Source organism: Neovison vison, chromosome 12 (genome assembly GCF_020171115.1).
Source record: "Neovison vison isolate M4711 chromosome 12, ASM_NN_V1, whole genome shotgun sequence".
In the NCBI taxonomy this organism is placed as follows: Eukaryota; Metazoa; Chordata; class Mammalia; order Carnivora; family Mustelidae; genus Neogale; species Neogale vison.
The window spans coordinates 105,202,540-105,228,725 of NC_058102.1; the positions used below are offsets into that span (position 1 = coordinate 105,202,540).

Consider the following 26,186-nt stretch of genomic DNA (forward strand, 5'->3'; position numbering starts at 1 on the left):
GTCAGTTAGTTAAGCAGCCGACTCTTGGTTTCAGCTCAGGTCATGATCTCAAAGTGGGGAGATAAAGCCCCATATCGGGCCCCACACTCAGTGGAGAGTCTGTCTGCTCGAGATCCTCCCTCTCCCTCTGCCCCTCCCTTTTATTCACTCTCTCTGTCTAAAATAAATAAATAAATCTTTTTTTTTAATTTTAGAAGCTATAAAAGAACATAAAAAAGAAAACAAAACTCACTAATAATCAGTACCATCATTAGCATTTGGGGTATATTTCCTCTAGTCTTTTTTCTTCGTGTTTTTTAAAAATTAGAATTTACAGCCTATATGGTTTTAAATCCTACACTATTTGCTTGACACTTTCTCATACGCATTATCTTAAGTCATATATAATCTCTGAAGACATGGCTTTTTTTTAAAGGTTGTACAGCAGGGCATCAGATGAATGTGTCAAAATTTACATAACCGATCTATTGTTGCATGTTTGGAATGTTTCCAATTCTAACTAGCTATTACAAATAATGCGACAATGAAGATAACTTATTCACGTGTGTGTACATATATACCCATATATACACATGTGTATATGATAACTTCCTTCATACAAATTCCAAAAAACAGAATTACTGAGTCAGAATGAACATTGGACATAAACTTCCAATATCTATTGAAACTAATTCTGAGCAGTGTTGTACTTTCGCAACTCTAGACATAAATGGCACCACATCTCGGTATTTTCTACGTGGGCCAGTTTTGATCACACTTCAGTTTTGAAGGGTCTCTTTATTCAGGTGCTCAAACACTGGATGAGAATGTGGTTCCAAATCACTGTGGCAGCCCCACTGTTAGCTCTGGTCACATGTCTTGCATCAGAGGTAAGCAATAATACACCGGTTTCCATCGCCTTCCTATAAACTCCAAGAACGCTGGGCCTTGGCCCCACTCACTCTTGCATGCTCTCTGTGCCGCTTCTTTCAAACCACTTGTCTCCCATCCAGGGTCCTCAAACTGATTTCTATGCTCTTCCACACACCCCGTGCTCCCCCTGAGGAAGTCACATGTCACAGGACTTTGGATCTCAGTGCCTCAGATGCCTCATCTGTAAAATGGAGGTAATGCTACATCCCTTGGAGAGCTACGGAGGGACTAAGTTAGATAAATTATGCAAAGTGCTTGTGTGACAGGAACTCAGAAACACTCAGTAAACAATCACTTTTGTTAGAAAAAAATCGTAATCCATGAAAACAAACCCACCAAAAAATTGCTTAATCCTCTACCCACTAGAGGAGATTACAGAATCACACAGCTGTCTTTCCCATCAGACGCTCGTCCAGGTCCTGGATGCCTGGGTAGAGATTCAGAACCTTGAGGGATTGTGCCAAACCCACTGAACCTCAAACCAAGGGTAAGGGAGGTCTGGCAACACTTGCCTTGGATGGCAGGCAGGCAGCTGGTCAGCACGGAGCCACCGAAGCTCTGGTCAGCTGTGCACACAGAAGGAGGGAGGACACGCTATAGGGAAACCAAAAAGCAACAGCCTGAAATTAACCCAACCAGAAAGGGCTGTGGGCCACCAACAGCAAGTAGGGAAACGGTTCAGGGAGCCTGGAAGCAGGTTGACGGGTGTAAGCCACCACTCCCTGGCTGACCCTGGACAGATCTGCTATTGTTCAACTGGTGATGCTGGGAGTTGAGTCACCGTGGCATTGTCCAAATGCTCTATCAGGAGGAAACAGCTGGACAGACCAACACCAAGGGCAGGAAACTCCAACCTCCACCAGGGCTCCCCTCAGAGCCCCCGCCCTGCTCGGGAGGCCCAGCATCCTGCCTGCCTATCCCTTAGAGACCCCGGACCAACCCCAAGTCATCCACGGTCTGAACAGACCTCTCTATTTCCTCCCTCCATTTGCCATGGCCAAAATACACGTTCTCTGTGAGGCATTTTGGCAAGGCTCCTAGGGACAGGGAGGTGGGCTCTCCTGGGCTCACCCTGTCAGTAAACAGAAACCAAGGTGCAAGCTAACAGGAAACAGACAACACACGGTTATATGGAATCAACTGGAAGAGACGCACTGTCAGGCAAGGGGAGGGCTCTACTCCGGACTCAAACGCGAGCTAGCGAACGCCACCTCCCAGGACAGTGCCCTCAGGCGGGGCTAGAGACTCGAACCTCTCTGGAAAGAGGAACTCTTGTCAACTTCCTTATCTAGAGACTTGACTATGGTCTCTCGCACTCCAGCAGAGGACCCAAACATCCCTGCTGGGACTCAGAAATAACGCAGAAAAGCAGCTGATGGTTCATGGTTTAAAGCCAGAGAGAGCTGAGTCTGACTGCTGCCTCGAATAGAGCAGCTGTGTGACCTACACAGTCTGAGTTCTATCACATCCTTAACCAGAGGCAGGGAGAAAAGGCTAATTAATGACACCGGCTGGGCTTACAGGCACGCTCCCACGCTGGGTCGCCTCGGAGGGCTCAGGAGAACCCAGGCCACCTGCAGGCAGTGGCTGAGACTCAGACCGACCCAGCCAAATGCTGCCACCGAGCAGTGCAGACTCGGTGTAACCAGACCCATCATTTCTAAAAAAGCCCCAAATCTCTATTTTTGTGAAATCGCTTCCATGTTTAAATTCAAATAAACAAACAAAAACCCAAAGGGGGCGGCCCAAACAAAATCCACCTGTGGCCTGGATCTGACTTGGGGCCGCCGAACTGCAACCTTGGCTCTCAACCTAAGGGTCCTCACCTGCAAGATGAGGGTGAAGACAACTGCCTGGTGTCGGGAGAACTGGATGGGGCTCAACCCGTCGTGCTTCCCACTGTGGGACACACAGGAAGCCCTTGACAGCCAGCGACTGTTAATTCGGCAGAGCTGGGAGGGCCTCAAGGAACGCCCACCCCGACCTTCTCATTCTACTAAGAGGAAACATCGGAGAGGGGGCTGTGGCAGACCCAAGGTCTGCAAAGGAGGCTGGGGCAAGAGGGGAGCCAGACCCAGGTCCTGGGACTGTCACCAAAGTTGCATTGGCCCGACCAGCCCCACCCACTTACAGACTCAGTTTATCACAGACGGTTCCACAATGACCCCTCATGAGGGCTGCTCTCACCAAGGCCGGTGAGCTGTGCCCATCTTTGCTACACTCACAGAACTCAGCCTCACGCCAAGCAGGTGACAAGGCTTACTTACTGTGACGTGTGACCAAGGACAAAGGTCAGCACTAAGGATCCTCCTCCCCCCACCCCCCTTCAAACCTGCATTCTTTGGGCTGGGCCCTGCACCAGGCTCGGTCTCTGACCTATCCCAGCCTGGTCTGAAAGGATGGGGGTGACCTCCATAAGCAGAGAGGATGAAGAGGGGATGAGAGGCCTGAACCAAAGAAAGCAGGCCGGCAGGCTGGGAAGTGCACTTGGGGCCACGTGGGCTGGTGGAGCTGGAGGAGAGACGGTGACTGGATGGCAGAGGGGGTGGAAGAGTGAGCTGGAAAGGAAGGAGAAGCCGCTGGTGGGACAAGGAGTTCCAGGCTGAGGGGGCGCTGGACCCCAGCTGGCCGGCTAGGCTTCTGCCACACAAGGGCACTAATGAGGCAGCTGGAAAGCAGGTCCTGCCAGGTTTAACCAGCCCACCTCCAAAGCCATGGAGCTGTGTTCCCTGAGATGAAGGAGCCTGCCAAGGTTGTATCCCGTCCCCGGGCCCCAAGGGTATCCTGTTTGAACCTGCCCTTACCGGAACACTTTTCACCCTGGATGTCTCAGGGAGTTATGGCCCTGGAATTTCTCTTGGCCCCTGCCATAGCACACGTTAAAGCTTTGCAATTAACACCAGCGGAAAAGCAAACCTCAACCTCTAAGAGGCAACTGGGAAAGGAGGAGAGAGGGAGCTTGGGCTCTGTATTCCCCCATGGAGACATCTCAGGTTTTAGAACTTGGAGGAAAACAAACACCTCATGTTATAGCAAGGCCCAGAATGGGGAACGATGGGCCCAAGGTCACACAGCCGGTTGAGGCCGACAGACAGACTCAGGGGGCCCCAGCTGCCAGACCTGTGATGACAGGACCCAGCTGCTTTCCCCACCCCCCACCACAAGGGTTCCATGCTCTCAGCTGAGAACACCTCGAGAGCGCAGGAAACACTGCCACCACATCTCACCTCCCCATGTCCCTCTCCACACTTCTCACAAAAGCCCGAGGTCACGCACATTTTCCAGCACACGTGTCTCTCACCTGCTGATGCCTCAAATCTCGGGAGATGGCAGAGAGGCGGGTGGGATGTGTCGCCAGCCACCAACGGGGAGGTTCTCAAGTTAAACACTCCATGGAGCTGGGGTGGGCAACAGGGAAGGGGAAAGGAGGAGGGGGAAAGGCTGGGACCAGCAGCAGAAAGGACACACGAACATCAACGTGGCTGAGAGAAAGGGCTTCACCACAATTCTCCAGAAAAGTCAGAAGAAAAGGTCTGTGGGCTCCAACAGGGCCTCGTGGGGCTCAGAATCAGGTTTTCCCTCCTGGAAGGAACACACACTTTAGAATCCTCCCTGAAAGGAGTTGAAATCCTTCTCTGGCATATTCCACCGCATGACCTCAGGGAGCAGCTCACGGGCCCCTCTGAGCCTCATTTTCCTCATCTTGGGAAGCAGCACCTGAGGCAATATGGGAAAGCAATGATGGATGGTTATTCATGTCCCTGAGGCTTTCTCTCTGGTGTTAAACTGCCCTTCGCCCCTTTGTGAGTATCCCGAGCGCAAAAGCATAGGCACTTGTCCAGGCAGGGGTCAGAGAATGAGCTAGGAGAACATTCATTTGTGACGGACTCTCCAAACAACATCTGACCTACCTTTTCTGCGGTGGGGTAAGCCAAGGGCCATAGATATGCTCTCGATATCCCAAGGAGAGAACTCAGCAACATGCCCACCCCCTCCAGACCATGGCCCAGGGTTCCTGAGGGCAGGATGATGGTCCCCTGGGTCCTGGGCCCTCCAGCTCTCCCATACCATCCATCAAAGTTCTGTCTTTGGGACCTGTCTGTCATGCTTAACAGATGGTGCCTGGTGCCTCTTTCCATCTCTGGAGGGCACTGAGAGGAAGAACAGGGAGAGGTAAATGCTTTTCCACAGGCTACAGATGAGGAGAATGAGGCAGGGACATGAAATCGTCTGCTGCTACTGGGCGATCAGCTGAAGGCTAGTTCTCACTCGGAGCCTGGGAGTGGTGAGGACACTGGTCAGGAGCAGGAGGGAGGGAGCGCTAAGGAATCTGAAGAGGAATGCCATGGGGTTGAGCTCACACCAGAGTTTTCCCATACTTGTCAATAAATACACACTGGGTATCTTTGTTCCATTAAGAAAAAACGAGGGATGAGGTAGCCCAATAGGAAGAATAGAAATCCTCCTCGCCCTCCTCCTCACCACGGCTAACAGCTGCCCGGGGCTTCCGTGTGCCAAGCGGGTTCCAGATACTTCACACACACTAATTCACTTCATATACTGTCACAATAACCCTGTGAAACAGATCCTTTAGGATCTCCACTTCACAGGTGAGAAAGGGCTTGAAGAACTTGCCCAGGGCCACAGAGGAAAGCGGCAGGACTAGGACCTGAACCAGAGATGGGCCTTAGCCATGCCCTATGCTGCCTCTTACTCTGGGTCGCCCCTCACCTCCCAAGCCCTGAGGGAACAGCCTGGAGGCAAGCACTTGGGCCCCGAGGTTCCAGTACCTGTAGCAACTGCCTGCCAAGGTGCTCCTTCAGCTGGAGGAACCGGACTCCGTTCTGCTGGACGGACTCTGCACAGGTTTCCCGGTCCTTGGCCTCTGCCTTCTGCCTCCACCTCCGGGCAGAGAGGAGGTAGGGAGGCAGAGGCCAGAATTTACCATGATAGTCTGTTCCCACTGACTCAGAATCCCAGAACAGATGGACAGGGGAATTTCTGAATGAGTAACTAACCACAGAAGAATAAAGTTATGTAAATCAGCCTGGAGCACAGAAAAAAAAATTAGGCACGGGCTTTTGAAAACTCAGGCTAAGGAAGTGGGAAAGGCCCAAAATGTGTGTTTCGTCACTGTTCCTGCCTTGGGGCAGAGCTAGGCCTGTTGTGGGTTTCTGGACTATTCCTGATTACAAAGGCTACAAGGCTTTTACCCCCATGGGCAGCAACAGAGGAATTGCTAAACATATTTGGATTTCTCCCACCAGAAGAAGAGAGAGGCCCTAGGACACAAAAATCAGACAGACAAATGATGGGGCTCTGAGTCCTCTCCCTTCCTCATGTTGCTTTGGCTCAAGTGCCTTTATTAACGGGCTGCTTGTCACCACCTCCCTCCAGCAGCTTATAAAACTGAGCCCAAGAAATGTTCAACAGCTCTGCCCCCCAGGACAGGGGGTGACAGTGGGGAACCCTCAGACCCTTGATCACAAACCCTTTCAGCAGAGCAGATGGCCCCTGCGATGCCCAGGAGGGGCCCGATGAGGAGGGCGGTCTGCACTGCCTTCCCAGACTGAGCTGGGAGAGCCACAGAGGGTCAGAGAGGCTTTCGCTGGAATTTTATTTTTTCCATAATCTTGAATGAAGTTATCTTTCCTTCTTGAGTACTTTCCTCCATAAAAGCGTCCTGCTGGTAAAGGTAAGATTGGTCACCCTCCGAGGCTTACAACTCATTCAGGCACTTGGTCTGTGTTTATCTCCAACGGGGAAGGCTCCGGCTGAGTCCAGGAAACAACAAACAAGCTGGAGGGTATCCAAAGGCGGCCACCAGGGCAGCGGGGTCTCAGATGAAGCTATCTGGGAGACAGCTGGTGGAACTGGAGAAGAGATGGAGGGGAAGCTGTTGTCAAATACTCCCGCGTTGTCATGCAGACGGGGGGAGCAGTCTCACTCTCTTGGTCTTGGCTGGCGGAGACAAGGCCAAAGGCCAGCTCCAGAGAGGCAGATCCGAAAACCAGGGCTGCCCGGCCATCAGGGGCAGTGCTCATCCCTGGAATCTTCCAAGCAGAATCTAGTGACTGGGCTGGAACCCAGTGCAAGCCACACGTGAGCAGGAGAGACCCGTCCTCCTCTGAGAAGCTGTCATTCCCTTACGACAGTTGCACACAGTGAGGAGTGGGGTGACCGCAGGAAGGGAAGGCTATGTCGGCTGGTTTTGTCCTATTCTCATGCATGCTCAGCACTTCACACATCACCTTGTTTCATCTTCACCATAAGCTTGCAGAGAAACGTGCTAGGCCTGCCACACAGGAGGTGCCCAGAAAAGATCTGTTGAATGAGAGCTGAATGCAGGCATGGACCCCTCTTGAAAAGGACAGAACTGAGGCCTGCAGAGACTAAGCACCTGCCCAAGGTCAAGCATCTGGGCAGCAGCACCGGCGAGCTATGCTCCACGTTCTGAGCCCCAGGGCCTGTGTCCTGCCTGATCTACTGCACTGCTCACTCGGGCAGCTGCCTTGGTCTTTGGAGACCTGTTGGAGTCAGCAGGCCGTGGCCAAATGCAGTGAGCACATTGCTAACGGGCATCAGGCTTTGCTGCCCAAATGTGCTCCAAAAAACGTGCACACTGCTCTTACCAAAGAAAGAACAAAGTGTATCCAAATGTCCGATTCAGCCCACCATCTCACAACCACAGGTGTGGCCACCACAGAACCAAGTGGCCAATCAGAAAGACGAGCAGTAGACAAGTCAGCCAAAAACTTAAAATAAAATGAAGAGTACCTTCAAGGAGGAACTGGAACCCTCACACACTGCTCACTGCGGGGCAAGATGGCAGAGCTGCTTTGGAGAACAGTCCAGCAGCCCCATAGGAGGCTCAACACACAGTTCCACTTCTAGCTATATTCCCCAGAGAAACGAAAACACAAGTTGACACACAAAAAAACTGTGCACAAGCATCCAGAGCAGGTCATGACAACTCAAATGTCTGCCAACGAAGGAATGAATGAATACGGACAACCAAATGTGGTATGCCCATGCAACGGACTATCATTCGGACTTAAAAGAAATTCTCACACATGCTACAACAAGGACGAACCTCAAAAAGGCCAAGGCAAAGGCAAAATCAGTCATAAATGACCACCTACAATAGGATTCCGTTTATATGAAATGTCCAGACTGGGCCAGTCTATAGAGGCAAAAAAGAATGTTAGTGGGGCTATTTGTGGGGGATGGGAATGACCGTCAGCGGGTGTGGGGTTTCTTTGACGGGGCGTGAAATGTTATCAGACTGATAGTGATGACAGTCACACAGCTCAGAATATGCTAAAAACCACTGAGTTGTTCACTTTAAATGGGTGAATTTTATGGTTTGTAAATTGTATCTTAATAAGGTAGTTTTTTAAAAGAAGAATCAGTAGGCTATCTTCTTCAATTTTAACAGATCACAGGGTATCTGACAAGGGATAGAGATTATGGAGTAAATCAAGGGAAGGCAGCAGCTCATAAACTCCTTGCCTGTTACCCTGTCCAAGATGCCATCTACTTGTTCAACAAATACTCACGGAGAGCCCGCTGTAAGTCACGTTCTGCATCACAGGTCAATAAACTAGAGGCTGCCGGCCAGATCCAGCCCACTGCCTATAGAGCCCACAAACCAAGACGGCTTTTCCATTTTTATTACGGTTGGAAAAACTCAAAAGCAGAATAGTATTTCACTACATGTGGAAATTACATGAAATTCCAATTTTGATGTCCATAAATAAACTTTACTGGAACCCAGCCACACTCAATCATGTACACATTGTCTATGGCCACTTCTGTGCTATAAGGATAGAGCTGAGGAGCCCCAACAGAGACCAGAGAGTCTGCAGAAGCTAAAGTATTTATTATCAGGTCCTTTACAGATAAAATTTGCCAACTCCTATGCCAGATGCTAGGGATGCAGGGGAGGAAAGGGATGAGCTAGAGCAGCCTGGGCCTCTGCCTCCTGGAGTTTATGGCCCCAGGAGAAAGACAGTCAGGGTACAAGGACCACTCAGGTGAGTATACAGTTATAAATGGAGAGGAAGGGGTGCTTGGGTGGTTCAGTGTGTTAAGCATCTGCCTTCAGCTCAGGTCATGATCCCAGGGTCCTGGGATCGAGCCCCAGGTCAGGTTCACTGATCAGCATAGAACCTGCTTCTCCCTCTCCTTTTCCCTCTCCCACACTGGTCCTCTATCTCTCCCTCTCTCACATGCTCACTCTCCCTCTCTCTCTCTCTCAAATAAATAAATTATTTTAAAAACTGAAAAAATAAAAGATAAGACAAAATAAAACAAAATAAATGGAGAGGAATACTCCGAAGGAAAGAAACTACGGACAGACCTATGAGAACCCAGAACAAGGGAACTGACCCAGGCCAGGGATCACAGAAGGCTTCCCTGCAGACAAAACTGACAGACCCCTGAAGGAACAGATGGGAGCCACATGTGCAAAGGCCCTGGGGCGGGGGAGCATGTGGCCTGGTAAAGAGCTCAAAGAAGGCCACCAAGGCTACAGTACAGAGTTGCGGGCAGGACTTGCAGGGCAGGGCTGCTCCTAAGACTGCTTTCCCCCTGGAGACTGTGGGAAAGGGACTGAGAACCATCCTAGAGTGCTAACTACATACAGTTCCTAGGCCCCATGATCTATGTACACATGGGTGGGAGTACTAATTAACAGAAAAATATTTCTTGATCATCTAAGAAAATGCTCCTCACTTTCTTTATCCAGTATCATACTAGACACAAAACAGGAAAACAGGGCAATCTGGGAGTTCAAAGAGGAAACGTGGAGTTGAAGAAACAAGCCCAGTCTTCCGCTTGGCTTCCCGTAGTTGCCGCCATCCCCAATGCCTGCAATGTGCTCCCCCAGATCCCACAGAGGACTGCTCCCTCGACTCCTTGACGTCTCTAGATCCCTGTCTGAGAGGTGCTCTCCCTGTCACCTGACACAAACACCTCACGCCTGCTGCCCTCCCCCAGGCCCCAGGCGCTCCCTAGGCCCCAGCTGCCCCCTGTTTTCACCACCACCAAACCAGCCTTTGTGGAATAAGTGTGAACGCAAACACTTAAAAAAAAAACCACAAAACGGTCCATGTCCTTGATTTGTGACAGTTGGCAAAGTATGTCTTTATGGCTCCATCTCCTCATTTGAAAAATAAAAACAATAAAAGTACCTACTTTTGAGTAAATAAGGCAACGCACGTAAATGTTGATCATTCCTGTTGTCGTCAGCCTCTTGTGTTATGGGTCTATTTTGTGTCACATGTTAACGAAGGCCTTTTAAACATGTATCCCATTCAATGCTCATGTAAACCCCATGATGTAGCTCTCATTACAAATTCCCTTTGGGAAGGGGGGGCACCTGAAGCTCAGGGACACCAGGTAAGCTGTCCAAGGCCACAGGGTGAGTAAGCAACAGAATTAATGTTCAACCTGGCACTGTCCAGCTTCACGGTCTAGGTTCTTTCCTTTCTGCCCAGCTGCAAAGTAAACCAGGAAAGGCCGCTGCGGACAGGGAGTCTGGCCTATCCTGGAGCAGGGGAGAACTGTTCATGAAGGAGGTGAGCTCAGACTCCGTTCTGAAGGAATGAAGATTCAGATGAGCACACGGGCAGATGAAAGGCATTCTATGTCCAAAAAAAAAAGGCGGGGGCGGAGATGGGGGCAGTTCTTTTCCACGAGAGACCTATGCTATCATGATCCAAGCAGGAGAAGACAGTCGTGGGGTCACAGGACAGGGACTTGGGGACCTTCAATGCATCTGGTCCAGCCACTTGCTTTACAGAGCAAAACACCAAGGTCCAAAGCAGCAGCATGACCTTGAACACTTGCAAAAGCCATAGATCGTCCTTCTGCTCCAATGCGCCCAGGCTCACGTTCTAAACCAGATGCGTTCTTATTCTTCCTCGTTTAATTCCCCGTCAAAAATTATAGGAGTAACACATGCTCACCGCAGCCAGAGAAAAGAAACCAGGATGAGGGAGAAGTCCACCATGTCCCCGCCACTAGCCATAAACTCTGTGAAACGGTTTTCTATTTAACAGGTGTAGAGTTACATTAAAGTGGCTTGCACTTCAGAACAGTTTGAACCGGGGTGAATTGTAGTTCTGTTTCCGTTTTTGTTTCCAAGTCTCCTTGCTATCCATTCATTTGTTGCCTCACTCACTCGGCCGGCGACTGCGGAGGCTCTCGTGTGAGGGTCGCACAGGTCCAGGTGCTGGGGGTTCCGCGAGGAGCGTACGTAAGAGAATGACCCAGCACTCCCTTCCCACGAAGGCTGAAGAAACACACCCGCTGGCGTGTGCAACAGCGCACACGGGCAGCGGCACACACCGACTACGCCTTGGCTACGGCTCTCAGGGAGAACACGGGCTTTACCTGGGTCCCCCCACAACTCGCTGAAACAAGAGTGAAGAGACTTTTGAAGGCATAAACCCAAACCCACAATTTTAAAGACAGCAGCCGGGGAGATGACAGCCACACAATTTTAGAGACCAGAGGGCACAAGGACAAGTGCAAATTAACTTAAGAAACCTGGGAGTGCCGAATCCTAAAGCACTAGCACCCCAGAACTCCCAGAAGGCCAAGGGACCGGGACCGGACCGGCAGCACCAGGGAGGCCTGACTATATGTTGGCCTGAGAAAGAGGCCCGGCCCCTGACCCCCTCAGGCAGGTCAGCATCCCACCCCTCCCCAGGGGTTTAGTCTTAGAGAAGGCAAAGCAGAAGGTCTGTGGACCAGGGAAACTGAGCCCAGGGAAATGCTGGGCACCATGCCGGAAAAGGCTAAGCTGAGGTACAGAAGACCCAAATCCCTGCCCTCTTCCCCATCAGGTTCCTGGGCACAGGACATCAGCCTTACACTTTCCAGGTGGACTAGTAGAAGGTTCTCCTTTAGAGAATCTGAACAGCTTGAGAGAAAACACCTAAGATACTAACTTAGTGGTTCCTAAGTGAGACAGGCCCACCAGGTCACCCTACAGGAGGCCCATAGTCCACAAGACGCCCCCCAAAACACTCACAGAACCTAATACCCCACACAGATGTAAGCAGAATACAGGCAGATGAAACCAGATTTCTGGAGAAAGCCCGTCACTGGAAAGACACAGGGAAAACCACACACACATACCCACTTTTCAGGCAATGGTAAGGGAGAATCCATCCCTCCAAAATGGAACTATCATTAATAGCATCAGAGAAATGAGGGTGATATTGCATCCATGACACCAAAACCGGACGCTATTTAAAAAAAAAGATATATTTAGAAAACAGAAGAACGCTTAAAAATTTAAAATATGCTCATTAACATAAAAGAACCAATACAAGCTCAGATGATAAAGCTGAAGATCTCTCCCAGCAAGGAGAGAGGGGAGGAAAGAGAGAGAATAAATTACAGGACCAATCCGAGAGATTCAGTGTCCAAACTCCAGGAGCTCCAGAGGAAAAAAGAAAGAAAACAGCAGGAGGAAATCATCGATGAAGTAATTCCAGAAAGTTTCCCCGAACTGGATAATGTGTTTTGAGACAGAAAGGTTCCCGAGTGCCCTGGACAGACATGTATCTGCACTCAGGTGTGTCACTTGAGGATGTCCCGCAATGCCAGGCAAAGACAACTCTCACACAGAACGTTAGCGACCCTGGAGAGAGAAATCCTTTGTTACCCACAAAGAATCAAGATGGGTGGCTCAGTTGGTTGAAAGGCTGACACTTGGTTTCAGCTCAGGCCATGATCTCAGGGTCATGGGGTCTGGCTCTGCCCTCAGTAAGGAGTCTGCTCCAAATTCTCTCCCTCTCCTTCTGCCCATCCACTCACATGCTCACTTGCTCGCTCTCTAATAAATAAAATCTTTTTCAAAAGTGGGAATGGCATTGAGCTTTTGGACAGTAACCCTGGAACTGAAAAGAAAATCAAGCAATGTTTTGCACACACAAAAATCCCTAACCTAGAATTTCTATACCAAACCAAACAGCAACAAAAATGTGAGTCCAGAATGAATGCCTTTTCAGATCTCCAAGGCCAACAAACACTTAACAGAGCACCTCTTACATGGCCCACTGCATTTCCTGTATAAAGGGCAGATTCCTCGCTGCCTGTCCCACCAGGCTCTAAGCTAGAGACTGTGATTCCTCTGAAAAGCTTTAGCACAAGGTGCCACGGGGTTATGTAAGAAAGACGCCCTCAGCAACGGGGAAGCAGGGGACACTTGGTGGACAGAAGGGATGTCTATATTGGATTGTCAGGGCTAAGGAAAAGACATACAGCACAGTGTTGTTTTCAGCAGCAGGAACGTGTGCAAAGCCTTGGGGCCCCATCACAAAGCATCAATTAGCTGACCACAGACGAGAGTTCTAGCCAACAGGGGAGACACAAGTCAGGGACAAATGAACCCAGGCCCGAGGAGCATGGGATATTGCCAGGTATTTGGCTTTGCTTGAACCCTCTTATCTGCAACAAGGTGATATACAAATTAATAAAATACCACCAGCAAGAGGCCAGCTGCAGGTATGGCTTAAGGGTCCCTGGCGCGTTGGTAGGCCTGGGAGGGCACAGACGACCGTGAAGCCAGTGCCCTAACAGAAAGGGGAAGCCAGACCTAACAGCGGGTATATGCGAAGGGCCCAGATGAAGGGACCTGGCATCTGGGGGCTGGGCAGGGACAGGGAGGGTCTCTGTATTTGGGCTGTGTCTCCTCAACCCAACCCGTGAAAGCCTGAGCTCAGAAATATCCTGGGGGCCCAGAGGCTAGAAAGAAGGCCCTCGTCCCCTGGTTGGTCAGCCAAACCATCTAGGAATGCAATCCAAGTTTCCAGGCCACCTCCCACGCTTTACAGGGCTGCCTGGCCACCCGGGGTCTTCATGCAGATTTTCATGGGCTGGCCGGCCAGGGCAGGAGCACCCAAAGCCCAGTAACGTCTGGCCCCTCCCCCACTCTGACTCAGACTGATGGAGGCAGCTTTCTAGATAGAGCCCCTTCCCCCCAGCCCCACAGGAGAAGATGGCTAGCAGCCCCAAGTGGAGTCTCCCTGGACTCCCACAGCCCCATGACCACGTCGCGTTCCGCCACAGGGGCATGTCAGCAGCAGTGAGGTTTCTGAAATAGAAACAAAGTGAGGGGCCTGTTTGCTTTGCATCTGTGGCTGGAAACCCGCTGGGATCTGAGCAGCCCAGAAGGAGACTTTCCTTCCCAAATTGGTCTCTTTTTTTTTTTTTCTTTTTTAATTTTTACTTATTTATTTGACACAGAGAGAGAGAGATCACAAGTAGGCAGAGAGGCAGTCAGAGAGAGACGGGGAAGCAAGCTCCCTGCTGAGCAGAGAGCCCGATGCAGGCCTCCATCCCAGGACCCTGAGACCATGACCTGAGCCGAAGGCAGAGGCCTAACCCATTGAGCCACCCAGGCGCCCCCCAAATTGGTCTGTTTCTATCCTGCGGAACAATGCACCCTCCTCCCCTACCACTGCTGAGGTCTGGCACTGCGGGTGGTATGTATTCAAGGTGGGGGGAGGAGGCGGGTTGAAGGCTGAGCTCCAGCTCCAGAACCAGGGTCCAGGCTGACATGCACTGCCCCCTCCAACACCTCTTTGCAAGATTCCCAGTCAGTTAAGTGGCTGCCTTTGGTTCAGGTCATGATCCCAGCGTCCTGGGATCAAGCTCCGCATCGGGCTCGCTGCTCAGCAGAAAGCCTGCTTCTCCCTCTCCCTCTGCCTGCTGTTCTGCCTACTTGTGCTCCTTCTCTCTCTCTCTCTCTCTCTCTCTCTCAAATAAATAAATAATCTTAAAAAAAAAAATCTCCCTCACTTCACACTGCCAGTGCCATCAGCTCCCTGAGACCACACACTAGGGGAGGGCAGGAAGTCCCCAGGCCAGCCCCACCTCCCACAAACTCAGACACCAAAGCCTGCGGTAAAGGTAAAAGGAACAACCCCCAAGTCCAGAAGCCCCAGTTTCCCAGCTCAGCTCAGCTCTGCCCCCCCTGCCCCCTCCAGGCAGGCTGCACCCAGGCCTGGGCCCAGGCCTCCAGATTCCCTCCCTCCCTCCACCCCAGCCTCACCCCCTGACCCCAATTTTCCACCCAGCAGCACTTTTTTGTTATTATTATTAATCAAACTCAACCCCCAATGTGAAGCTCAAACTCACGTGTCCAAGATCAAGAGCCGCGCACTCTACGGCCTGAGCCGGCCGGCGCCCCAACACTTTTTTTGAAAGACAAGGAAAAATCTTCCTACTTCCTTAGGGAGCAATAAATAAGAGGATTATGGAAGTGACATTCTGAAAGTGATCTAAGCTACTTGGAAGAAAAGGGGGGACATAAAATACAGGGCACTTTGGCCCAGACCTCACTCAGAAAGAGAGGGAGGCTTTGGCTCCAGGGGGAAGACCATCTGCTGTGGCGTCCAGCCCACCGACCTCAAGGCGCTGAGCCCCAGCCGGTAGCAAAAAATTCCAGGTCTGTAAGTACAGAGCTTGTCTAATATGCCAAACACAAAGACACAGGGCCCTCTCGGGCCCTGAGAGGCTGCTATCCCGAGACAGGGCACAAATTCCACTCCCCAAGCTGCCTTCTCTCATCTGGAAGCAATTTGCTCATGCCTCCACCCAACGACCAATGACCGACCAAGAGTTCAAGGAGACAGCCTGCCCCTCCCCCCTTCTGGGTGGCCCGCTAGTCACCTAACAGTAGCCAGAGAATGGGCACGGGGGCAGCCTGACCAGCACGCCAGGACATTTGCTCGCCATCATCCTAAATAATCCGTCCCTTTGCCACTGAAGACTGGAGAACAGTCCAGAATACCAACTTTGCAATCCAATCATCCTAAACTGACAGCTGACTCTACCAGCTGAGTCTGAGTTTCCTCCTAAGGAAGATGGAGATAGAGTTGTCGGAGGCATTGAACGCGACCGTGCCGGGTACTCAAATAAGCAATTACTACTGTAGCTGCTGCTACTGCATACTGTCTGTCAACTCTCAACATAGCAGTCACTGGTCCTTTCAAAATATAAGGCAGGTCTGTCTCTCCCTGATCAAATTCCCCCACTGGCTCCCACGTTGCCATCATACAAGCTAAAGTCCTCAAAACTCCTTTCAAGGCCCTATGCGATCTGAGTACCATGACCTCTCCCTTGCTTACTTCACTCCATCTGTATGGCTTGAACATGCCTCATGTACTCCTACCTCAGGGCCTTTGCACATCCTGTTCCTCCTGCCATGGGATGCACCTCCCCCAGATTATCTTCAGGATTGGTTCTATCTCCTTCTTCCGTCTCTGCTGAAATTCACTTCCTCAGTAAGGCCTTCTCTGAGTACGCTATTTAACCCATAATCTCTGGCCCCTTCCCTATCCTCCACCATCTTCCCTATTTCACTCTTCTCCACAGCATTTGTCACCACCCAATATAATACAGAACTTAAATTATTTGTTTATTGTCTATTTCCTCCACCAAAATATAAGTTCTTGAAGATCCCCTGGGTCAGAACAGTGCCTGGCCTAGGGAGCCCCTCAAGCATTTGTGGGTTAAGAGAGTCTCAGAACACTTAGGGTGAGGCAAGCCAAGGCCAGGATTGGAATCACAAGTCCCCAGCCCCCACTTACAAGCTGTCAGTCCTCTGAGGCTACTCTAAAAAAACAACCCTCATTCTAGCCATTTCTCAAGGTCATTGTCAGGGGGAAATGACAGGAAGATGATGCCTGGGCATATGACTTGGTGCTTTCACAGTGGGGTACCCTACAGAAATGGAAGACCCCAAAATGTTTCTCCAGTGGCATCACCCAGGCCAATTTTCAGTGCCAGAGTCCGGGCCCCTGAGTGCTGAGAGGAGACTGACACGAGAGGGACACACACACAGTTCCTGGCCCAAGGAACCAGGGTCAGGTCTGAGGTCTTGAGACAGGTGGGCGTACCAGGTACTAGGCCCCACTGAGCCCCTGGTGTCAAAGACCTGCTTACCCATGGCAAGTGCCCAACAGACGACCGGCAGAAGCACAGAGGAGTGAATCCCATACTGATAACCACTTAGAGACCACAAAGATCACCGATATAAACACCCACCAGCATGCAGACAACAGCTACCATACAAGACACTGACAAGAATAGTGAACGTGTTTTTATTATCTTCACATCCAGGGCAAATGTGTTCTAAGGCAGACCCTAGGGGATTGTGCAGAAGGCCACGGGGAAGGGTGAACAAGTTCAGAAAACCTCATTTCAGTGAGTGCATTTCAAGAATTAGGCCAAAATACTACCCATCATGACACAATGCACTCTGTCGATATTAGCTGTAATTATATCATTGTTTTTATGATTGTCTTGGCAGCCCTCCAACAGAACAAGCAGGCGGCTGGGAGACCAAACACTTAAATTTCCCATCTAGGAGCAAGGGGCCTGGCACACTCCTTCCCTGCGGCATGCCTGTCTCACCTGTGAGATGGCTCAGGGCAGGTACTGCAGGTTCCAGCCACGTGAGTGCTGGGCCTCCTTCCTCTGGCATGCAGAGGAAGTTTAGTTGTCAAATGTCTCCCGAGTGCCTACTTCGTGCCCGTGGCTGTGTCCATGCTGGACATACAGAGCAAACATGCAGAGCTATGCACCTTCTCTCCAGGAACTCCCTTTCTGGTGGGGGCACCAACCCTGTGTGCCCAAATAGCTGGGCTCCAGCCCACCAGGCAGATTAGTTTCCAGATAAAATGGAGAGAAAGGACTCTTCATTTGCAAGGGGTGCTATGCTTTTGCTGACGAAGAGGCTAGGCCCACACCACCCAGGGCAATGAAAGCTGCTCTGGGATCAGGAGCCTCGAGCATTAGTCCTGCAAACGAGCCCATCCCCCAGCTCCCCAGTGCAGCCACTCTCTTCCCATTTGCTGAGGAAGAAACAAGGCATCTCCATGTCAAACTTGTCTGACCGAGGCTAAGAGGATCAGAGAACCCAAGTCCAAGTTCAAAAGTGCTCCTCACGTCCATGACCATGGGTAGGTGCCTCAGCAAGCGGAAGGAAGAGGAGAGGTTCTCAGGAGCTCAAGGCCACTTGGGGTCAGGCCAGGGCACTGATGATTTCTCATCTCGGGCCTGTTTCCCATAAAGCCCTTACCCCAAAGCCTACTGGGCTGTGACTACCCCTGGGCACAGCTGTCTGCTGCAGAAACAATGAGGGGCCCAGGGAGGCACCACAGAGTCCCCAGCACACAACCAAGATGTGTCAGTGACCTGACAAAGGTTCCTCCCAGGAGAGGTTGGACAACAGCTGCAGGGAAGCAGAAGATGGGGCCCTTGGCTTTTGGTCCCTTCTGAGTCGGCTGCTACACTCCCCTCCACCCACTGAGCTTCACCCCTCACCCTGCCTTCTTGGCCTGGAATCTCATTTGGAGCTCCCTAGAGGCCACATTAAAAATGGGAAAAGGCAGGTTCTCGAAGATTCTCTTGAATCTTCTTGAATCTTGTCGCCACCCCTACTAACCGGGCCTCCACAGCATGCACGCTACGCCATCCTAGACCTGGTGGTGACACCTCCCTGGGAGCTTTCCGTCCAGGGAGGAGAGAGGCTCTTGGAGGAAGAGACACAGTCTTAGAGACACAAGGCAACGAACAGGTCAAGAGTGGCGGGGTCAGTTCAGAGCGATGCTCACGAGCTCTGGGAAGAGCTGCAGGCAGGTGGGAGAACAAGGGCCTAACTCTGTTAGAGTCATCCGCTGTCTCAAAGGCACTGTGTCTCCAGACACAGAAGACAATGGGACAAGGCACTGACATAAGGAACCAGCCCATCGAGGGGGTGCCAGGCAGGCTGAAATCGGAACGATGGCAACGAGCACAGACAGTGAGCAGTTAGTCTCAAGGCTACTTCAGGCAAGGATGAAGGTGCGTGAGGAGTTTCGTCAAACAGTAGCACATATTCAGGGGTGTGGGGGGGCAGTGTTGGGGACTGGGAATTACAAGAAAGGAAGAATCTTGGGGTTCAAAGGTAGAGGTAAGATTTAGCATCACTGAGTAGAAAAGCATCTTAGAGGGCGCCTGAGTGGCTCAGTTGGTTAAGTGACTGCCTTCGGCTCAGGTCATGATCCCGGAGTCGTGGGATCAAGTCCCACATCGGGTTCCCTGCTCAGTGGGGAACCTGCTTCACTCCCTCTCTCTGCTGCTCCTCCCCCTGCTTGTGCTCTCCCTCTTGCTCTCTGTCAAATAAATAAATAAAATCTTTAAAAAAAAAAAGAAAAAAAAAAAAAAGAAAGAAAAGCATCTTAGAGATGATCTCACACAATATTAGATCTAATCTTACAATCCCAAACACAAAATCCAGGATTCATAAATATCAGTTTTTGCTTAACCCTCAAAAGTGATGAAGTGTGCACTACTTCCCAAGATAGCCCATTCGTCTGCTAGATGGCTCTAGAAAGTTCTTCCTGGAACTGGATCCAGATCTGAGCTCCTGGAATCCCCTCACCCATAGGTCCTAGGTTTGGCTCTCTGAAGCCATAGGACATGACACGGTTAAGCCCTCTTCTTCCACATCAATCCCACACATGTTGGAAAATGACTGGCAGCTCCTCCTGCCCATGGGTCCTATCCCCATGCACTTGCTTAGCTGGGAGTCAGCTTCTCTCTCTCCCTCTGCCCCTCCCCCATTGTGTTCTCCCTCCCTCTCTCTCTCTCTCTCTCTCTCCCTCTCCCCCCCCTGCTGTGAAATAAATAAATAATTTTTAAAATAAAATAAATAGAAAATTGTGTCCCCCTTCACACTCCATAAAAATAATTTCCAGACAAGATGAACATTCCCAAAGCTTTCACCCAGTTGTCATGTGGTATGGTTTCCAGCAACCTAGTCACCCTTGTCTGGATGAATTCAGATCTACCAAGTGTCCCAACCAGGATGAACAAAACCCAATATTGCAGAACACAGAGAGAGTCTGAACACCATACCCACAGTTCTTCTTAGCAACCACATGGCATGGTTAGCATACAGCTTCTTTCGTTTCTCATCCACTCAGTCAGTCAACAAACATGGGCTGCCTACTGATGCCAGGCACTGAACTAGGCACAAAGGAAATACTATCTTCTCTTTGGTAACAACAACAATGATGTCATCTCATCTTTGTATTCTGGAGAGAGATAACTTAGAGAAATAACAAATAAGCCCAGACAAAATTATGAAAACAAGAATATGCTGCTTGTGGGGTCTTGCAGGACTGCTGACTAGAGACACCCTTCCCAGTGGGGAAGGAAGTGATGCCTGAGGTGAGTCTTCGAGAAACACTGGACTTGGGTTCACTGCCATGGTGAGGTAATGGGGCCTGACTGACTCTACTGTCGCACTTTAGACAGCTAGAAAACTGAACTGAACACATGGAGCAACTCCTTCAGATGTGAGACAACAGGCAGCACAGGACCATAATCCTTGAGAACATGGAACCAAAAGAGTGAGTCCTCCAACTGCCCATCCACCTGCCTGGGGGTGGCTTGCACACAGTCACACAGAAGGGAAAGACCAAATCAAGTCCAGTGGTCTCACCAAGCTGAGAAGACCAAAATCAGAGTTTGCAGAGCTAAATACAAGGTGAACAGTAGAGAGGAGGGGCTGCACGGAGAGGGGCTCTAGAGATATGCAGAGGAGTCCCCCTGGCTCTTTGGTGAGTCCGCACACATGAGTGAAGCATCACGAGACTGGGAAGAGAATCAATGGAAAGCAGTAGGAGCACACACAGGGCCAGAAAGCAGTTCCGTTCCCCCTTCAAGATTGGAGAGCACCCACTCTCCACAGGGCACCAGGCAGGGTCCTCAGTGAAGCTGAATTAGCCCTAGACTAAAGGCTGCTCTGGATCTACCCTAACAAAGCTGAAAGGCCAGCCTCAAACATTAAATTGATCCCGAGCAATTTAAATGCATGCCAGAACAAATATATTTTAAAGAAATATAACAAACTCCAGCAACATTAAGTTCACACTGTCTGGCATCCAACTGAAAATTAGCAGGCATTCAAAGAAACAGAAACATGACCCATAACCCATGACCCATAATTCAAAGAAACAGAAAAACATGACGCACAACCAGGAGAAAAATCAGTTAACAGATCAGACTCAAAAATGACAGAGATGACAAAACTAGTCAACGTGGGTGGAAAAACAGAGATTATAAGTATGTTCCATCTGCTCGAGAATGTTGAGGGAAAAATACACGTGATGAGAAGAGATATGAAAGATATAAAAAAGAGCCATACCTACTTCTAGAGGTGAAGACAATAGTATCTGAAATGAAAAAGACACTGGATGGAAGCAACAAACACTAGAGTAGACACTGCAGAAGAAAACAGCATTGTACTTGAAGACAGAACAATAGACACTATCTCAAATGAAGCACACAAAGAAAAAAGACTGAAGAAGATTAAGTAACCTGTAGGACTATATCCAAGAAGCTAATGTACATGAAACTGAAATTCTAGAAAGAGAAAAGGGGGAGGGGGCGGAAAAATGCTCAAAGAAATAATGGCTAAGCCAATTTTCCAACTTGCTAAAAACAATGCAGGTAAGAGAAATCACAATGCATGACAGGAGGGGCGTTTCAAGCAAGCAGACCACAGCGGAAACAACGGGAAATGAGAACTTGCATGGGGAGAGAGGACAGGGGCTATAGGTAATTTGGCATTCCAGAAACAGAAGGGGCAAAGTGGCTCCAAATGGGAAGCAGTGAGGCTGTCTGGGGGCAGGTGCGGGCCCTGAACCCTTGGACCTCATCTTTTAGGTCAAGGGACAATCACCTCGTCCTGGACAAGGGCAACTGATGTTTTAGACCTAACATCAGACTTTATGGTTTTCCTAAGGAGGAGTGTCCAGGGAACAGAAGAGAGGTTTGAGGCCCAGCTGAGACATCTTAAGCCTTCAGCCACCAGCTGACACCCACCCTTGTACCCCATGAGGAACAAAGAGCAGAGGCACAAAAACATCGCACACACCTGAGAAAGTTCTTTCTCCCTACAACCCCCAGAAGCAGATAATTCTTAAGCCAGGAAGGACTTCAGGGATCAGAGACTCCTCATTTTATAGATTTAAAAAAAAAATTGTAAAGCCTAGAAAAGTAACGTGACTGGTCCAGGACAAGCCAGGCTTCTTGCCTCCTGGTGGACTGCTCTGTCCACTGCCCTGCTCTGCCTGTTACAGCCCCAACCGCCCCTAGGGACTGTCCAGACGATGCTAGAGAGTATGTGAATGTCTACACACTGGTATCTCACATGTCCACTCTAGCTCCTTCGGGCCAATGGCATGTTCCTGGCATCACGGAGCTCCTAAACTTCTATAGGGTAGATGAACAGGACACATCTCCCTCTCGTACACAGAGCAAAAGTGACTCTGGGCCTGACTCTGGGGAAGGGAGGAAGAGGTAAGCTTCCCTGAGGATACGAGGCCACAGGTGCCCCGATGCCTGCCTAAGTCTGAGAAGGACAGAGAAACAGAAAGAGGCAGTCAGAGATCCAAGAGAGCTAGACACACTGACCCAGCCAGTGGGAGTTCCCAGGAGACCACCCCCTCAAGAGGCAGGGATGGTCTAGTAGGAGGAGGGACATTCCTCTGGCCTGTAAATCTTGCTCTTATCAGATTGGCCCTGAGCCATGCACTGGGCTTGCCCCCTCCTCCTCCCCAGGGAGGAAGAGGAAGTTATCTGAACTCTCCTTCTCTCCCCATCGCCATAGCAGCACCCTCCCTCAGCCCCATCTTCACTGTGGGCTCTGGGTTGGGCTGCCACCTCTTTACAGGGGTTAAGAATGAACAAATTCTTGAGCTATTCCTGGAGCCTCGATTTTTATCATCCTTCCATTCTGGTCAATTCTGAGAGGCCAGCAGCCAGGAATGCCAGAGAGATCTGAGCCCGGCCCACCAAACCCAAAATAACCCCACACGTGCCTCTCTCAAGTCCCCACGGGTCTGCTCATTTGGGGTGCATGTTTTCCTACAATGCTGCCCCCCAGGCCCTATGAGGTCACCTCACACACAGAGTACTAGGAACTCTGAGCTACCCTGGGTGAACCGAGGAACGTGGGAGCAAGTGTGGGCATGGAATAAAATAGAATTCAGGGTCAGGATCTAGAAAGTCTGGCTCCAGCCTCCTCTGCTCAACTGCCTGGAGATCCTGGGGAAACCAGCCTCAGTTTCCTCAGCTGTGCAATTTCCGAGCAGTGGCCTCCTCTCCACCTCCTCTCAGGAGAAAAGGCAGCATGAATCGCTCTGGCAGAGCCATGGCCCTGGAGTAGGAAGCTCCTGACCTAGGAGTCCGGCTTCTTCCCCTAGAGGCATTTCAAACTCACTGAAACACCCATTTATGAAGACAGATGGTTTTAAATCAAGCAAGTGCTCTCGGTGAACAGGAAAATGGGCTAGATTAGAGATACATTTCTTTTTCTATCACAAATGCAATATTCATTCATTCCAAAAATATCAGAGTGCCCACCTGGTGCCAGACAATGAGAAAACAGGCAAAGCATTGGTGGAAGGGAATATTCAGGGCTCGGCTCTTCAGAAGGAATGAAGATCCAGAGACTGGGGACCCTTAGAAAAGACCCTGCCTGTCAGAGAACACCAGTAGAGGCTACAGAGGTCTGGAAGTCTGTGGAGCCATCCTCTGGAAACATGAATGCTGCCTGGAACCTGGGCACTGGGAAAGGCAGGTGGCGACAGGGTCTATGCCACTGTGTCTACAATGTGGCAGCATCTAACGCTTTAGTTCCTGGGTGCAGGCCCAAGGAGACGGGCCCTGCAGTCTGAAGAATGACCTCCCCTTCTCCTTTGCCCCCGAGTCAGGTTAGTCACCCCCACAAGCCTCTCCCACTCTCCCAGCCCAGCCCACAAAGAACAGCTCCCGCAAGTACGTCCGCCTGGACTGACCAGCACTCGCACCACCAGAGCCAGCCACCGTGAGGGCCCAGGACACCGGACTGCCAGCTATGCCCCAGAACTGTGGCTTTCCCCGCTTGGCGTAAGCAGGTCCTCCGATCAGTACGAGTACCCCAAAGGCTAGCACCCCAGAAGTATTCCCAGGGAGAAGAAACTGTGTGTGATTTGGGTCCTCCAACTCTAGGGACTCTTGCCTTCCCAGGTGCCTCAGGCTTAGCTGGAATGTCAGAAGGGGAGCTCTGTGGAGGGAGAGGGCCCCTCTACCCGATCTTCCAGCCTGTGAGGTCCAGGCCAAGCTCACCCAGCCTGAAGCACCCACAAGCTCGCCTAGCCCTGGGCACGGCAGCACCTGCCCTGAGCTGCCCCATCCGCCAGGAAAGTGTGGCCCCTCTGGGGAAGTCACACACATGTTCCAGAGATGGAGCTGCTGCTCTTGGCACGAAGAACCGAACAACCGTCATTGGAGCCCAAGGCAGAGTCCCCTGGGCATCCCCAGGGGAGGGTCATCCTTCTCCTACTCCCAAACTTGCGAGGGCACCCAGAGGCATGCGCATAAGCCGTGAGGAAGGTGGGTGGTGAAGGTGAGGGAACATCATTTTTGTTCCACATGAGGTGTCACCATAAAGCCGTGGGACTTCAGCTGCGTCCAGGCAGGCCTCCCCTTTGAGGCAGACAGAGAGGGCTCTGGCTACATCTCCAGCCACCTCCTGCCTTCCTGTTGGGCCAGGAGAGCCCACTCCTTGGTGCCAGGGATGCTGGAGGACTGAGCCCTGGAGGGGAGGGGGGGCGGATCAGGAAACACACACGGACATGGTCGGTAGCCAAGAACCCTACCTTGGCTAAATCAACCCATCACTCTTCTCTTTTAATGATGCACTGCCTACCATGTATACCCTATTCAAATAATTTTTTCTTTTTTATTGAATTATAATTGATATACGTTATAGCAGTTTCAGGTGTGCCACATAATAATTCTACATTTGAATACATTGCAAAATGATCATCCCAATAAAGTCTATTTACCATCTGTCATCATACAAATTTACAAAAATTCTTCTTCTTGCAATAGGAACTTTTGAGCTTCACTTTCTTAACAACTTTCAATTTTGCAATACACTGTTATTGACTACAGACCTCCTAATGTACATTACAACCCCATGACTTACCGATTTTATAAGCAGAAGTTTGTACCTCTTGATCTCCTTCCCCCATCGGGCTCAACCCACAAACCCTTTCCCCTCTGGCAACCAATGGTTCTCTGTGTCTGGGTTTGGTTTGGTTACTTGTTTGTGTTTTAGTTTCCAGATATAAGTGAAATCACGGAGTATTTTTCTTTGTCTGCATATTTCACTTAGTGTAATACTCTTGAGGTCCATCCTTGTCATAAACGTCATAAAGATGTCATCTTTTTATTGAACATTTATTACATTGTATGTATACACCACATCTTCATGCATTCATCCACTGATGAACACTTAGCTTGCTTCCATATCTTGGCTATCATAAATAATGCTGCAATGAACATAGGAGTATATGCATCTTTTCAAATGAGTGTTGTTTCCTTTGGATAAATACCCAGAGGCAGAACTGCTGGATCATATGGCAGTTCTATTTTTTATTTTTTGAGGAATCTCCATACTGTCTCCCAGAGTGGCTGCACCAACAGTGCACAAGGACTCCCTTTTCTCCACATCCTTGCTGACACTTGTTATTCCTTGTCTTTTTTATAATTCTAACACATGCAAAGTGATATCTCATTGTGATTTTGACATGAACTTCCCCAATGACCAAAGATGTCAAGCACATTTTCATGGGCCTGTTGGCCATCTGCATGTCTTCTTTGGAGAAAGGTCTATTGGCTCTTGTCCCCATTTCTTGATCAGGTTGTACCTTTGTTATTGGGTTCTAGGAGTTCTCTTGTATTTTGGGTATTGGCCCCTTATCAAATATGCAACTTGCAAATATCATCTCTCAGGTTGCCCTTTTATTTTGTTGATGGTTTCCCTCACTGTGCAGAAGCTTTTTAATCTGATGTGTCCCATTTGTGTATTTTTACTTTTGTTGCCTTTGCTTTCTGGATTCAGATATAAAAAGATCTCACTAAGACCAATGTGAAGCCTATGTTTTCTTCTGGCAGCTTTATGGTTTCTGGTCTTATATTCAAGTCTTTAATCCATTTTGAGCTGATTTTTGTGTATGGTATAAGACAGTGGTTCAATTTCATTCTTTTGCGTGTGGCTATCTAGTTTTCCCAACACTTACTGAAGAGACTGTCCTGTCCTTATTGTATGTTCTTGACTCCTTTGTTATAAATCAACTGACCATATATGCATGGTTTGATTTCTGGGCTCTCTGCTCTGTTCTACTGATCTCTGTGTCTGTTTTTATGCC

At 50.0% G+C, this 26,186-nt stretch overlaps 1 protein-coding gene across 3 annotated transcripts in view; it reads right to left on the reverse strand.

The window, feature by feature from the left end:
* The window catches only part of TSPAN9 (tetraspanin 9), a 193,603-nt gene that overhangs the window by 148,961 nt on the left and 18,456 nt on the right, over positions 1–26,186 (reverse strand). Inside the window, exon 1 of one of the 3 annotated variants that reach the window (XM_044226276.1) lies at positions 5,703–5,858. The exons of the other annotated variants lie outside the window; for them this stretch is intronic. The gene's annotated coding sequence lies outside the window, so the exon portion shown is untranslated. Of the gene's footprint in view, positions 1–5,702; positions 5,859–26,186 lie in introns of those variants that run through there. 3 annotated transcript variants of the gene reach the window in all.